Source organism: Oncorhynchus keta, chromosome 35 (genome assembly GCF_023373465.1).
Source record: "Oncorhynchus keta strain PuntledgeMale-10-30-2019 chromosome 35, Oket_V2, whole genome shotgun sequence".
NCBI lineage: Eukaryota > Metazoa > Chordata > Actinopteri > Salmoniformes > Salmonidae > Oncorhynchus > Oncorhynchus keta.
This window is the reverse complement of record NC_068455.1, coordinates 74149994-74162385: the sequence shown is the minus strand read 5'-3', so window position 1 is coordinate 74162385 and position 12392 is coordinate 74149994. Positions and strand designations below refer to the sequence as shown.

General features: G+C 42.5%; 1 protein-coding gene across 1 annotated transcript in view; it reads left to right on the top strand.

Annotated features, from left to right (window-relative positions):
• LOC118379559 (5-hydroxytryptamine receptor 2C-like) overlaps window positions 1–12392 on the top strand; it is a 290755-nt gene that overhangs the window by 85857 nt on the left and 192506 nt on the right. The window lies entirely within an intron of this gene.

The window sequence follows — 12392 nt, the reverse complement described above, 5'->3', positions numbered from 1 at the left end:
AACCATCTTAGGCCTCACTCCCCCCTATCTGAGATATCTACTGCAGCCCTCATCCTCCACATGCAATACCTGTTCTGCCAGTCACATTCTGTTAAATGCCCCAAAGCACACACACTCTTTAGTGGCGCCTCTTTTCAGTTCTCTGCAGCTAGTGGACTGGAACGAGCTGCAACAAACACTCAAACTGGACAGTTTTATCTCAATCTCAAATTCAAAGACTCAATCATGGACACTCTTACTGACAGTTGTGGCTGCTTTGCGTGATGTATTGTTGTCTCTACCTTCTTGCCTTTTGTGCTGTTGTCTGTGCCCAATAATGTTTGTACCATGTTTTGTGCTACTACCATGTTGTGTTGCTACCATGTTGTTGCCATGTTGTGTTGCTACCATGTTGTGTTGTCATGTGTTTCTGCCTTGCTGTGTTGTTGTCTTAGGTCTCTCTTTATGTAGTGTTGTGGTGTCTCTCTTGTTGTGATGTGTGTTTTGTCCTATATTTATATATTTTATTTTTAATTTTTAATCCCAGTCCCCGCAGGAGGTCTTTTGACTTTTGGTAGGCCGTCATTGTAAATAATAATTTGTTCTTAAATGAGTTATCTGGTTAAATACAAGGTGAAATACAATAAATCAAATGAACAACCCATGCTGCTTGTTGATACATCTTTAGATCTTCCCTCTTTCAACATTTCTGAAGGACATATCAAAAAAATAATTGGTCGCATGCATGTGTTTAGCAATGTCATTGAGAGTTTCACACACACACACACACACGTACATACATACCATTTATAGACAAATAAATACAGAAAAAAGAAAGAGAAGTCACCTGATCCCAGTCTGACACAAAGAGAGGTCACCTGAACCCAGTCTGACACAAAGGGAGGTCACCTGATCCCAGTCTGACACAAAGAGAGGTCACCTGATCCCAGTCTGACACAAAGAGAGGTCACCTGATCCCAGTCTGACACAAAGAGAGGTCACCTGAACCCAGTCTGACACAAAGAGAGGTCACCTGAACCCAGTCTGACACAAAGAGAAGCCACCTGAACCCAGTCTGACACAAAGAGAGGTCACCTGAACCCAGTCTGACACAAAGAGAGGTCACCTGATCCCAGTCTGACACAAAGAGAGGTCACCTGAACCCAGTCTGACACAAAGGAAGTCACCTGAACCCAGTCTGACACAAAGGAAGTCACCTGAACCCAGTCTGACACAAAGAGAGGTCACCTGATCCCAGTCTGACACAAAGAGAAGTCACCTGAACCCAGTCTGACACAAAGAGAAGCCACCTGAACCCAGTCTGACACAAAGAGAAGCCACCTGAACCCAGTCTGACACAAAGAGAAGTCACCTGAACCCAGTCTGACACAAAGAGAAGCCACCTGAACCCAGTTTGACACAAAGAGAAGTCACCTGAACCCAGTCTGACACAAATAGAAGCCACCTGAACCCAGTCTGACACAAAGAGAAGCCACCTGAACCCAATCTGACACAAAGAGAAGTCACCTGAACCCAGTCTGACACAAAGAGAAGTCACCTGAACCCAGTCTGACACAAAGAGAAGTCACCTGAACACAGTCTGACACAAAGAGAAGTCACCTGAACCCAGGTGATGAGTAGTCAGCCTAGACTACTGCTCTAACAGACCTACATGTCTTGTAGATGAGTAGCCAACCGAGACTACTGCTCTAACAGACCTACATGTCTTGTAGATGAGTAGCCAGCCTAGACTACTGCTCTAACAGACCTACATGTCTTGTAGATGAGTGAGCCAGCCTAGACTACTGCTGCCTAACAGACCTACATGTCTTGTAGATGAGATTAAGCCAGCCTAGACTACTGCTCTAACAGACCTACATGTCTTGTAGATGAGTAGCCAGCCTAGACTACTGCTCTAACAGACCTACATGTCTTGTAGATGAGTAGCCAGCCTAGACTACTGCTCTAACAGACCACATGTCTTGTAGATGAGTAGCCAGCCTAGACTACTGCTCTAACAGACCTACATGTCTTGTAGATGAGTAGCCAGCCTAGACTACTGCTCTAACAGACCTACATGTCTTGTAGATGAGTAGCCAGCCTAGACTACTGCTCTAACAGACCTACATGTCTTGTAGATGAGTAGCCAGCCTAGACTACTGCTCTAACAGACCTACATGTCTTGTAGATGAGTAGCCAGCCTAGACTACTGCTCTAACAGACCTACATGTCTTGTAGATGAGTAGCCAGCCTAGACTACTGCTCTAACAGACCTACATGTCTTGTAGATGAGTAGCCAGCCGAGACTACTGCTCTAACAGACTTACATGTCTTGTCGATGAGTAGCCAGCCTAGACTACTGCTCTAACAGACTTACATGTCTTGTAGATGAGTAGCCAGCCTAGACTACTGCTCTAACAGACTTACATGTCTTGTAGATGAGTAGCCAGCCTAGACTACTCCTCTAACAGACCTACATGAGTAGCCAGCCTAGACGACTGCTCTAACAGACTTACATGTTTCTCCTTTGCACGGCGTTTTGTAGCAGTTTTTTTGTTTGTTTTGTTATTCCTTGTCAAGTTTTAAGCCGAAGCCAGACTGCAACAGTAGTCTGGCTCGGACTGTGACATGTGTCTGTCCACTTTCCCTCCGCTGCACCCTGTCAACAGGACACAGGAAAGTAGCGCAATGGAAGTTGTTTACACTGATGTAAGGGCATCAGGCTGTAATTTCAACACCTATTAGCCAGGCTATGACTGAATTGTGATCATTGCTCTTGCTAGTATGATTGTATTGACATTCCCAGCCTTAGTTACAAGTCGTCCATTTTGGTTAAAAATATTGAGTCATTGAAACTGAGACAGTGCATCCCGAATGGAGGCTGCAAACAGTGTACCAGACCTGCTTTAGTTTGGAAATGTGTTAATTCATTACATTCATCTGAACTACATCCATCCATTCTACGTCATGGAATTTTTAAAACCTCTTATGAAGTTGGTTTTGTGGCATAAACTCGACTCATCCTGTCTTCTCCATATCCTCTCCTCTACTCATCCTGTCTTCTCCATATCCTCTCCTCTACTCATCCTGTCTTCTCCATATCCTCTCCTCGACTCATCCTGTCTTCTCCATATCCTCTCCTCTACTCATCCTGTCTTCTCCATATCCTCTCCTCTACTCATCCTGTCTTCTCCATATCCTCTCCTCTACTCATCCTGTCTTCTCCATATCCTCTCCTCTACTCATCCTGTCTTCTCCATATCCTCTCCTCTACTCATCCTGTCTTCTCCATATCCTCTCCTCTACTCATCCTGTCTTCTCCATATCCTCTCCTCTACTCATCCTGTCTTCTCCATATCCTCTCCTCTACTAATCCTGTCTTCTCCATATCCTCTCCTCTACTCATCCTGTCTTCTCCATATCCTCCCAGCAGAAGGTTAGTGTAACAGCGCTGGCTCCATGTGTACCTCTCATTAGTGTAACCTAGCCTAGCACTGCTCCCTGACTCAGAACACTGCCAAAGCAATTAGTGGGGACGCTAATTAGCGTAGCCTAGCGCAGCTAGCATGATACTGCTCCCTCATTCAGAACACTGCCCAAGCAATTAGCAGGGATGCTAATTAGCATAGCCTAGTGTATTGGTGGTATGGAATTCAAAGGGACTGATCACCTCTGTTTCAGACAAGGTTTTATGTCTATTAGGCCTGCTGTCAACTCACAGCAGTGTAACTGTCACTGAGGAGAGGGGAAAGAGATGAAGTGGGGGAGTGAGAGGAGGATGACAAGAGAAAGAGGACAAGTCAGAGAGAGTAAGAAAAAATGAAAAGTGTGACAGTGAGAGAAAGGGAGGGAGTGAAAAACAGAAGAAGAGTGAGTCAAACGGAATGGGGAGAGAGAGTAAAATGGAATGGGGAGAGAGAGTAAAATGGAATGGGGAGAGAGAGTACAACAGAATGGGGAGAGAGTATAATGGAATGGGGAGAGAGTAAAATGGAATGGGGAGAGAGAGTAAAATGGAATGGGAGAGTGAGTAAAATGGAATGGGAGAGTGAGTAAAATGGAATGGGAGAGTGAGTAAAATGGAATGGGGAGAGAGATTAAAATGGAATGGGGAGAGAGAGTAAAATGGAATGGGGGAGAGTAAAACGGAATGGGGAGAGAGAGGAAAATGGAATGGGGAGAGAGAGTAAAATGGAATGGGGAGAGAAAGATTAAAATGGAATGGGGAGAGAGAATAAAATGGAATGGGGAGAGAGTAAAATGGAATGGGTAGGGAGAATAAAATGGAATGGGAGAGAGAGTAAAATGGAATGGGTAGAGAGAGTAAAATGGAATGGAGAGAGAGAGTAAAATGGAATGGGGAGAGAGAGTAAAATGGAATGGGTAGAGAGAGTAAAATGGAATGGAGAGAGAGAGTAAAATGGAATGGGGAGAGAGAGTAAAAGAGGCAGGGAATATGCTAATAGATATAGATGTGTTCAAGCAGAAGAGGAGAAGGGAAACGAGAGTGGTCATGTGAAAGAGAGAATATGAGCTAGGGTGTCATCAACAACACACGTGTAGAGAGGACTAATGCATTCTACCCTTCCCTTTTCCTTAGTTTTCTCTCCAAAAGTCATGTAGGTCTTTAGGCCCTATACCCTCAGGCTAAGTACGTCTGTGTCTGTCTGTCCGTCCGTCCGTCCAACTGTTAGAAAAACCATTTGTAACATTACTATTCATCTATTCTGACGAGTCAGGCCAAACAACTTAGTTCCACTTTTAACTCCACCAGGGTCAGCACAATCTCAAATGTTGTTTTTTGCCATCATTGTAAGCCTGCCACACACACACACTATACGATACATTTATTAAACATAAGAATGAGTGTGAGTTTTTGTCACAATCCGGCTCGTAGGAAGTGACAAAGAGCTCTTATAGGACCAGGGCACAAATAATAATATAATAATCATCAATAATTTTGTTCTTTATTTAGCCATCTTACATATTAATCCTTATTTGTTCATCGAAAATTGTGAATAACTCACCACAGGTTAATGAGAAGGGTGTGCTTGAAAGGATGCACACAACTCTGCAATGTTGGGTTGTATTGGAGAGAGTCTCAGTCTTAAATCATTTTCCACAAACAGACTGTAACTGTATTTAGTTTTCATGCTAGTGAGGGCCAAGAATCCACTCTCACATACAGTAGGTACGTGGTTGCAAAGGGCATCAGTGTCTTAACAGAGCGATTTGCCAAGGCAGGATACTCTGAGTGCAGCCCTATGCAGAAATCTGGCAGTGGCTTCTGATTAAATTTCATTTTCACAGAACCGCTTGTTGCAATTTCAATTAGGTTCTCTTGTTCAGATATCGGTAAGTGGACTGGAGGCTATATCACATTTGACATTGTCCGTAGACTTGAGTTCAAAAACTCATACAATGAAAGACCTGTGTGTTGTCCTTGTTAATGCAGACAGAAAAGAGCTCCAACTTCTTAATCAAAGCCTCAATTTTGTCCCGCACATTGAATATAGTTGCGGAGAGTCCCTGTAATCCTAGATTCAGATCATTCAGGCACGAAAAAACATCCCTCAGATAGGCCAGTCGTGTGAGAAACTCGTCATGATGCAAGCAGGCAGACAAGTGAAAATTATGGTCAGTAAAGAAAACTTTAAGCTCGTCTCTCAATTCAAAAAAACGTGTCAATACTTTTCCCCTTGATAACCAGCACACTTCTGTATGTTGTAAAAGCGTTACATGGTCGCTGTCCATATCATTACATAGTGTAGGAAATACACAAGAACAAGAGTTCAGGGGCCTTGCTTTAACAAAGTTAACCATTTTCACTGTAGTGTCCGAAACGTCTGTCAGGCATTCCCTTGGCAGCAAGAGCCTCTTGGTGGATGCTGCAGTTGGGAGCAACTGCTTGTACTACGTGCGTTGCCTCTCCACTATGTCTCCCTGTCATGGCTTTTGCGCCATCAGTACAGAAACCAACACATCTTGACCAGTTTGGGAATAGCTGGTATAGAGGATCTTCATTTGTAGCTGAAAGGAAAAAAGAGGCAATCCTTTATTCTCCTTTATTCTCCTCTCCTTTATTTTCTTCTCCTTTATTATCCTCTCCTTTACTCTCCTTTATTCTCCTCTCCTTTATTCTCCTCTCCTTTATTCTCCTCTCCTTTATTCTCCTCTCCTTTATTCTCCTTTATTCTCTTCTCCTTTATTCTCCTCTCCTTTATTCTCCTTTATTCTCCTCTCCTTTATTCTCCTTTATTCTCCTCTCCTTTATTCTCTTCTCCTTTATTCTCCTCTCCTTTATTCTCCTCTCCTTTATTCTCCTCTCCTTTATTCTCTTCTCCTTTATTCTCCTCTCCTTTATTCTCCTCTCCTTTATTCTCCTCTCCTTTATTCTCTTCTCCTTTATTCTCCTCTCCTTTATTCTCCTCTCCTTTATTCTCCTTTATTCTCCTCTCCTTTATTCTCTTCTCCTTTATTCTCCTCTCCTTTATTCTCTTCTCCTTTATTCTCCTCTCCTTTATTCTCATTTATTCTCCTATCCTTTACTCTCTTCTCCTTTATTCTCCTCTCCTTTATTCTCTTCTACTTTATTCTCTTCTCCTTTATTCTCCTCTCCTTTATTCTCCTTTATTCACCTCTCCTTTATTCTCCTCTCCTTTATTCTCCTCTCCTTTCTTCTCTTCTCTTTTATTCTCCTCTCATTTATTCTCTTCTCCTTTATTCTCCTCTCCTTTATTCTCTTCTCATTTATTCTCCTCTCATTTATTCTCTTCTCCTTCATTCTCCTCTCCTTTATTCTCTTCTCTTTTATTCTCCTCTCATTTATTCTCTTCTCCTTTATTCTCCTCTCCTTTATTCTCTTCTCATTTATTCTCCTCTCATTTATTCTCTTCTCCTTTATTCTCCTCTCCTTTATTCTCCTCTCCTTTCTTCTCTTCTCTTTTATTCTCCTCTCCTTTATTCTCTTCTCATTTATTCTCCTCTCATTTATTCTCTTCTCATTTATTCTCCTCTCCTTTATTCTCTTCTCCTTTATTCTCCTCTCCTTTATTCTCTTCTCATTTATTCTCCTCTCATTTATTCTCTTCTCCTTTATTCTCCTCTCATTTATTCTCTTCTCCTTTATTCTCTTCTCCTTTATTCTCCTCTCCTTTAATCTCCTTTATTCTCCTCTCCTTTATTCTCCTCTCATTTATTCTCTTCTCCTACATTCTCCTCTCCTTTATTTTCCTCTCTTTTATTCTCCTCTCCTTTATTCTCCATTATTCTGCTCTCCATTATTCTCCACTCCTTTATTCTCCTCTCCTTTATTCTCCTCTCCTTTATTATCTTCTCTTTTATTCTCCTCTCCTTTATTCTCCTTTATTCTCTTCTCCTTTATTCTCCTCTCCTTTATTCTCCTCTCCTTTATTCTCCTTTATTCTCCTCTCCTTTATTCTCCTCTTCTTTATTCTCCTCTCCATTATTCTCCTCTCCTTTATTTTCTTCTCCTTTATTCTCTTCTCCTTTATTGTCTTCTCCTTTATTGTCCTCTCCTTTATTCTCTTCTCCTTTATTCTCCTCCCCTTTATTCTCTTCTCCTTTATTCTCCTCTCCTTTATTCTCTTCTCCTTTATTCTCTTCTCCTTTATTGTCCTCTCCTTTATTCTCTTCTCCTTTATTCTCCTCCCCTTTATTCTCTTCTCCTTTATTCTCCTCTCCTTTATTCTCTTCTCCTTTATTCTCTTCTCCATTATTCTCCTCTCCTTTATTCTCTTCTCCTTTATTCTCCTCTCCTTTATTCTCTTCTCCTTTATTCTCCTCTCCTTTATTCTCTTCTCCTTTATTCTCCTCTCCTTTATTCTCTTCTCCTTTATTCTCCTCTCCTTTATTCTCTTCTCCTTTATTCTCTTCTCCATTATTCTCCTCTCCTTTATTCTCTTCTCCTTTATTCTCCTCTCCTTTATTCTCTTCTCCTTTATTCTCCTCTCTTTTATTCTCTTCTCCTTTATTCTCCTCTCTTTTATTCTCTTCTCCTATATTCTCTTCTCCTTTATTCTCCTCTCCTTTATTCTCTTCTCCTTTATTCTCCTCTCTTTTATTCTCTTCTCCTATATTCTCTTCTCCTTTATTCTCCTCTCCTTTATTCTCTTCTCCTTTATTCTCCTCTCTTTTATTCTCTTCTCCTTTATTCTCCTCTCTTTTATTCTCTTCTCCTATATTCTCTTCTCCTTTATTCTCCTCTCCTTTATTCTCCTCTCCTTTATTCTCTTCTCTATTATCTCTCCCTTTTTCTCTCCTCTTCTGTTTGAGGTTCACATTCCCTCCTTTTTATAAGGCACACAAACACACACACACACACACGCACACACACACACACACGCACACACACACACACACACACACACACACACACACACACACACACACACACACACACACACACACACACACACACACACACACACACACACACACACACACACACACACACACACACACACACACACACACACCTCTTTATAAGGCTCATGTTCTGACTGAGAATGAAAGGAGGAGTAGAGAGGAGGAAGAGAGGAGGGAATGAAAGGACAAACCTCTTTGACTAATGTTTCATTGTTGAAATGTATTCAGTGTGGCAGTTTCATTAGGAATGTTTTGATGTAGAAAATTCTGAAAAAGTCCTCTGCAAGAAAGCAGGTCCTCATTTTCTACACTTCCTGAATTGTTAATCTTCATCTTATATATCTACCTCCTCCTCCTCCTCATTTCCCCTTCTCTCCTCTCCACCTCCTCCTCCTTCTCCTCTTCTCTCCTCTCCACTTCCTCCTACTCCTTCTCCCCTTCTCTCCTCTCCACCTCCTCCTCTTCTCCCCTTCTCTCCTCTCTACCTCCTCCTCTTCCCCGCTTCTCTCCTCTCCACCTCCTCCTCCTTCTCCTTTTCTCTCCTCTCCATCTCCTCCTCCTTCTCCCCTTCTCTCCTCTCCACCTCCTTCTCCCCTTCTCTCCTCTCCACCTCCTCCTCCTCCTCCTTCTCCCCTTCTCTCCTCTCCTCCTCCTCCTTCTCCCCTTCTCTCCTCTCCACCTCCTCCTCCTCCTTCTCCCCTTCTCTCCTCTCCACCTCCTCCTCCTTCTCCCATTCTCTCCTCTCCACCTCCTCCTCCTTCTCTCCTCTCTACCCCTCCTCCTCCTTTTCCCCTTCTCTCCTCTCCACCTCCTCCTCCTCTTCCCCCTTATCTCCTCTCCACCTCCTCCTCTTCTCCCCTTCTCTCCACCTCCTCCTCCTCCTTCTCCCCTTCTCTCCTCTCCACCTCCTCTTCTCCCCTTCTCTCCTCTCCACCTCCTCCTACTTCTCCCCTTCTCTCCTCTCCACCTCCTCTTCTTCTCCCCTTCTCCCCTCTCCACCTCCTCCTCTCCTCTCCTCTCCACCTCCTCATCTCCTCCCCTTCTCTCCTCTCCACCTCCTCCTCTCCTCCCACTCCTGGGTGTTTTGTATCAGTTTGAGACAGACGGTGCGTGGGGTTTTCCCCTAGAGGTGCTGCCTGACACAGGCTGACACACACACATGCATACACACACACACACAAATACACACACACACACACACACACACACACACACACACACACACACACACACACACACACACACACACACACACACACACACACACACACACACACACACACACACAGAGAGAGAGAGAGAGTGAGGGAAAGGGAAATAGATGAAATTGCACTGATAAATTCTGACAGTGCTACTTTCCATATCGCTCAATCTCTACCTATTTCACAGTTTCAGATAGCCCTCAGCTGACTGAATATCATGGTACAGCTTTTACACATAGTGAATTACTTTTGAAATGCTCCAGAGTAGAGAATATTATATCCACAGATAAAAGAAAAAAAGCTCGACAGATAAACACATTTTGGATTTGCAGGAGGTAGAAATGGCATTGAATCAAAAATAATTTCCAAGACATTTAAGGGCAGGGTATCACTAGTGAAGTCAATGTATAGTGGGTTTTACCAGTAATCAGCCGACTATCACTAGTGAAGTCAATGTATAGTGGGTTTTACCAGTAATCAGCCGAGTATCACTAGTGAAGTCAATGTATAGTGGGTTTTACCAGTAATCAGCCGAGTATCACTAGTGAAGTCAATGTATAGTGGGTTTTACCAGTAATCAGCCGAGTATCACTAGTGAAGTCAATGTATAGTGGGTTTTACCAGTAATCAGCCTTGTATCGCTAGTGAAGTCAATGTATAGTGGGTTTTACCAGTAATCAGCCGAGTATCACTAGTGAAGTCAATGTATAGTGGGTTTTACCAGTAATCAGCCTAGTATCACTAGTGAAGTCAATGTATAGTGGGTTTTACCAGTAATCAGCCGAGTATCACTAGTGAAGTCAATGTATAGTGGGTTTTACCAGTAATCAGCCTTGTATCGCTAGTGAAGTCAATGTATAGTGGGTTTTACCAGTAATCAGCCGAGTATCACTAGTGAAGTCAATGTATAGTGGGTTTTACCAGTAATCAGCCTAGTATCACTAGTGAAGTCAATGTATAGTGGGTTTTACCAGTAATCAGCCTAGTATCACTAGTGAAGTCAATGTATAGTGGGTTTTACCAGTAATCAGCCTTGTATCACTAGTGAAGTGAATGTATAGTGGGTTTTACCAGTAATCAGCCGAGTATCGCTAGTGAAGTCAATGTATAGTGGGTTTTACCAGTAATCAGCCGAGTATCGCTAGTGAAGTCAATGTATAGTGGGTTTTACCAGTAATCAGCCGAGTATCGCTAGTGAAGTCAATGTATAGTGGGTTTTACCAGTAATCAGCCTTGTATCGCTAGTGAAGTCAATGTATAGTGGGTTTTACCAGTAATCAGCCTTGTATCGCTAATGAAGTCAATTTATATTGTGTTTCACCAGTAATCAGCCTTGTATCGCTACTGAAGTAAATGTATATTGTGTTAAACCAGTACTCAGCCTTGTATCGTTAGTGAAGTATATCCAGTTGAAGTCGGATGTTTACATACACCTTAGCCAACTACATTTAAACTCAGTTTTTCACATTTCCTGACATTTAATCCGAGTAAAAATTCCCTGTCTTGGTCAGTTAGTATCACCACTTTATTTTAAGAATGTAAAATGTCAGAATAATACGAGAGATAATTATTTATTTCAGTTTTTATTTCTTTCATCGCATTCCCAGTGGTTCAGAAGTTTGCATACACTCAATTAGTATTTGGTAGCATTGCCTTTAAACGTTTCAGTCAGCCTTCCACAAGCTTCCCACAATATGTTGGGTGAATATTTTGGCCCATTCCTTCTGACAGAGCTGGTGTAACTGAGTCAGGTTTGTAGGCCTCCTTGCTCACACACGCTTTTTCAGTTCTGCCCACAAATGTTCTGTAGGATTGAGGTCAGGGCTTTGTGATGGTCACTCCAATACCTTGACTTTGTTGTCCTTAATAAGCCATTTTGCCACAACTTTGGAAATGTGCTTGGGGTCATTGTCCATTTGGAAGACCCATTTGCGACCAAGCTTTATCTTCCTGACTGATGTCTTGAGATGTTGCTTCAATATATCCACATAATTTTCCATCCTTATGATGCCATTTATTTTGTGAAGTGCACCAGTCCCTCCTTCAGCAAAGCACCGATACAACATGAGGCTGCCACCCCCGTGCTTCACGGTTGGAATGGTGTTCTTCGGCTTGCAAGCCTCCCCCTTTTTCCTCCAAACATAATGATGGTCATTATGGCCAAACAGTTCTATTTTTGTTTCATTAGACCAGAGGACATTTCTCCAAAAAGTACAATCTTTGTTCCCATGTGCAGTTTCAATCCGTAGTCTGGCTTTTTCTGGCAGTTTTGGAGCAGAGGCTTCTTCCTTGCTGAAGGCATTTCAGGTTATGTCGATATAGGACTTGTTTTACTGTGGAAATATATACTTTTGTAGCTGTTTCCTCCAGAATCTTCACAAGGTCCTTTGCTGTTGTTCTGGGATTGATTTGCACTTTTCGCACCAAAGTACATTCATCTCTAGGAGACAGAACGCGTCTCCTTCCTGAGCGGTATGATGGCTGCGTGTTCCCATGGTGTTCATACTTGCCTACTATTGTTTGTACAGATGAACGTGGTACCTTCAGGCGGAAAGAAATTGCACCCAAGGATAAACCAGAAGTGTGAAGGTCTGCATTTTTTTTCTGATATCTTGGCTGATTTCTTTTGATTTTCCCATGATGTCAAGCAAAGAGGCACAGAGTTTGAAGGTAGGCCTTGAAATACATCCACAGGTACACCTCCAACTGACTCAAATGATGTCAATTAGCCCATCAGAAGCTTCTAAAGCCATGCCATAATTTTCTGGAATTTTCCAAGCTCTTTAAAGGCACAGTCAACTTAGTGTATGTAAACTTCTGACC